Source organism: Rhopilema esculentum, chromosome 3 (assembly GCF_057945365.1).
Source record: "Rhopilema esculentum isolate cy_ngs chromosome 3, ASM5794536v1, whole genome shotgun sequence".
Classification (NCBI taxonomy): Eukaryota; Metazoa; Cnidaria; class Scyphozoa; order Rhizostomeae; family Rhizostomatidae; genus Rhopilema; species Rhopilema esculentum.
In genome coordinates, this window is record NC_142817.1 from 4,274,316 (window position 1) to 4,278,994 (window position 4,679).

Below are 4,679 nucleotides of genomic sequence, written 5' to 3' on the forward strand. Positions count from 1 at the left end.
ATACGTCCTCCTGCGAAATCCGTTTTTGGCCTCTACGACCCATTAGGAATATCTTATATTACACAACTTAGGATTGGCCTTAGTAAATTGAAATCTCACAAATTCAAACACAATATTAGGGATACATTAAACCCAATGTGCCCAACAAATGATGGCATTGACGATACTGAGCACTTTTTGTTCAACTGCCCCTCTTTTGACAAAGAACGAAGTCGAGGGGCAAATCACTGCTTAAAATCACATACGCTGTTTGTACTGAAAGCTGCAAGAGAGGACCTGAAAGCTGCGAATAGTTTCCTGTTCTGGAGAAAATGTTGGAGAAGCCTGGTGTTTTTTTGCAAGCACTGTGCAAAATCTTATCTAGAGTATTCAAAGACGTGAAATGGTCAGAAAGGGCTTTTGGAAAGATAGATTTAGCGTCTGCATAAAGGAAGCGCACTGATACTTGCAAATTTTTATTAATTTTCATAAGTTGCAGTTGGCTTCACACCAAACATAAGTTGCAATAGGGACTTTGAAGAGTGTTTTTTGTGCATTAACAGGGGTAGATTTCCCTAAGGAGAATTCTTTGCGGACGGAGAGGGAGTGCAATCCTGAATGTCTGGCATTTGAAAATAAGATCCTTGTGGAAGAGATAACAACTGAAAACTTTTTATCTGAAAAGAAATTAAGAGGGAGAAAGTTGTTTGGTTGCTGACGTTTCAAAACTTGTTTGCTTCTTTGTCCCCACTAACTCTACCACCAGCTCAGCGCCCCAGCACCCCTATAAAAACTTCGCCTGCATTGGACACGGGGAGTTTGCCACTCCTACTCCACAGGCCTGGCTACAGGCTTGCAACAAGCTTTTATAAGTACTCTACGATGGGGCAGAAATTAAGGCCTCGTTATGATGCCGGGGTCACTGAAAAAGCCATTGCTGCTTTTGTTGCTCACATGCCACTGAAGTTGATCTGACCGAGAACCACGCCTGATAGCAGTCATTTTTCACTCATTCCTCGTTGATTGCTACAGGGGTGGATCCAGACAGTTCTGGATGTTGCAACTGTTACATTTATGGGAAATGATTTAAGTCAGATTCTTGTAATCTCCACAGATAAAGTTTGATAATCAAGTTTCATATTTCTGGAACTTGTAGTTTTTTATATCGTTGAAAGTTTCAGGAAGGACAGTTTGATTTCCCAATAGCGACATCACTTGCGGGGGCAGAGAACAGTGTACATGCATTTGTCTTAATGTCTTTCACAAAGTGTTCAACAACTGTTACAGGAAAGATAGCTCTTTTGATGCATAATGAAATTTTGATAAGGAGCGTAGGAGGTCCACATAACAGAAAACATGCATTTGCGTTAATGTCTTTCACAAGGTGTTCAACAACTGTTACAGGAGAGATGGCTCTTTTGATACATATTAAAATTCTGATAAAGAGCGTAGAGGGTCCACATAACAGAAAACATGCATTTGCCTTAATGTCTTGCACAAGGTGTTCAACAACTGTTCACTGTTTCTCATCCTAGGCTATTTGCATACATGCTACTGTACAGAAAAGATAGCTCTTTTGATGCATAATATAATTCTTAGGACGAAAGTAGCAGCCCGTAGAAAAGAGGATATGCATTTATCTTAATGTCTCATTCAAGGTGATCAACAACTTTTCACTGTTTCGTCACTTCAGGCTACTATCACCCTGCTTCCATGATGTAGAAAACTTATAATATTGATGTAAAATTTTGCTTATGCTGCTGTTTGGAAAAGATATATCTGTTTTTAGTTGTCAATGTTATTAAACTTTTGCACCTTTTTTCTATTGCAAATCTGCAATGGTCAAATTCTTTTCTTTATCCTCCCTGTGCTTAATTTCTCTTTTTCAATTTCATATAGTGAATTGCAAAATCGTTGCCAAACTGGCATGATAGTTTGTCATTTAACTTATGAAACATTGTTGTTTAATCTAGCTTATAATTTGGTTTACCGTCATGTGTTCAAACGACGTTTATTGCGCATGAATCCATTTGAGAGCACTTTTGAATCTATGATTCAATTCCTAAAAAACACTAATTAATGAAAAACTAATCACTTTCATCATTACAAATCAAACTAATCACACACAAAATTGATTTAATCACAAATAGGCAGTATGTCCTCCATTGTTCTCAGAGCCTCTTTTCATGGCCACGATATTCATGCATCGTTGATTCAATGCACAAATAAACAATCAGAATGAAGAACCTCAATAGTCTAATTTCCCTGAGCATCACGAAGGGGACAGACTTCCCAAGAATGATTTGCCCCTCGAACGAAGTTGGAGTATTTGCACTACTGCGACCATATGGATATACCAATCCTTCAAATAATATTTTTTTTGAGCTATTACTGTATGGCGAGAAAGACTTACCCAATTATATTAAAAGAAATATATTACAATTAACGTTGCAGTTTATCTGTAAAACTGGTCGACTTGCTTAAGATCGTCCCTAACTTGTCACTTGCCACCACCTTAAATTTTGTACTCATTTAGCATAACACATGTATGTAGTTAGATGTATGTTAAAGTTTCACGAAACTATTTTCTTTATTATGCTTAATGGCCCCGGGGTAGACATAGCACTTTGCTCTCCAGGGTATCGTCCTTAGTAATGTTGTAGAGTAATTTCCTGTATGTAAAGTATTTTGTGATATGTAATTGCAAAATTTTTATGGGATTATTTAAAAAACAGAGTGGCTTTAAACAGGGGCGTCGCCAAAGAGGGGTACGAGGCGCTGTAACCCCAACACATGAAGGATCTTTGTCGGGTAAAATAAGGAATTTTTTTTCACCCTGTAGTACAATTGAAACCTTTTGCGACAATTGCAACGTGCTAACATTTCTGCAGCAGTTGAACTTTCAAAGCACAGCCTGTGCCCCAGACCCCTAACTTGAAAGTAGACTCTACTTCCAAGCTAGGGGTCTGGGACACAGGCTATCAAAGTTTGGCACTAGAGTATGAATTTTGAAATTGAAACGCATAAACGCAGGATATAAGATGATTTATCTTATGACATCACCCTTAAAAAGCTCGACCTGACAGCAAAAGGTCATTCTGTAACTACCGCCCTAGGCTGGATCTTTCAGATTTTGAAATGAAGATCTAAGTTAAGAAGTATCACTTCTGTGTTCTTTCCTAAACCATTCCCAAGAGCTTGTGGTATATTCTTCATAGCAGGACATCTACCAACCCTTTTAGTTTGTCATAAAAATCTTGATTTTTTTATTTCTCCAGTTTGAAAACAATGCTTGCGGTCTTGCTATGAATTAATAATGGCGTTGAAAAAGCAAACATTTTGAAACATACATAAGCTTTTCGTCTAACACTCTCCAGAGTGTAAAACGTCAGAACATAGATAAAAACTCTACGCTAGGAAATATATTTATACCCAGTTGTGGATCGAAATAGGCCAATCAGAAACGCGAGCACATGACTGTTGAGGTTGACCAATCAGTGCCGCTCACCTATTCTAACCCCCTTACATTTTTTATTACCCCTGCAGTCAACTTTTAATGCAAAACCTCCTTATTTTTACTGGCATTATCCCATGGTTTCCTATTGCCGTACAGTGCCTCCAATTGTATCTTCCCCGCCTTTGCATTTGAAATATACAGAAGCCGGATGGCGCACGTTGAACAAAAACAAAAAGCGTACATTGCAAACAAGCAACCAAACATGACAGCAAACACACACAAACATTGAAGCAAACATAAGGAAACTTTCAAGCAAACACAATCAAGGAAAACATTGAAGCAAACATACCCATACAAACATTGGAGAAAACATAATAACGTAAACTTCAAAGCGAACATAATCAAATATAGGCACACAGCGTAGGCCAGGAAACGTAAGCAAAAGTGTTAACAAGCTACCAACGAAGCATGCTTGCATTTATTTCTACAAGCAACACCATTTTCTTTAGACGGTTTTGTGGAGCGAGGAAACCCCTCCATGCCTGGATCTAGTAAAAATTTTGATCAAACATTGAACATGTTTTGCTCATAATAAGGCACTGCTCCGCTGCGAAAACGGAGACTTGAAAACGCACTTTGAAAACGAATACTTTTGAAAACTGAGACTTTCGAAAACGCAGTGTGAACACCGAAAACGGATACTTTTGAAAACGATAACAACAACAGCAACAACAACAACACAGCAAAATGCTTAGACGGCGCCAATTTGAACAACTTTTCTTAACATGGCTGATTCACTCGAAGTTAGTAAGTACACTACTTGGAGGAATATAAGTGGCAGTGAGTGTTTAAAAAGTTTATTAGCAGTCGCAATGTCTGTAAATACTTTTGATGGAATTCTAATCGGTTTGAGTTTCAACAAAACAACCGACAGCTCGTCGTTGTAAAAGACTTGGGTACTCGGGTGGGTCGAAGTTGATCCTAAAAGTCCAGGCATTCAATCATGGAACAAGACTTCAAATTTTAGAGCTCGGAAGGACCATTTAGTTTGATAAACAATTGGGTTTTATAAACGATGGTTTCAAAGCGTAGTGTAGGGTTTTTAAAGGAAAAACATCAAAAATATACGAAAAAATTGCACGAAAACCTCAAAAACGGACTGCGGCGTTGATAATTCTAATTGCAAACATTCAGCAAATATACTTTTATAGTTGGAAAATAAACAGGAAAAGAGACAACGAAA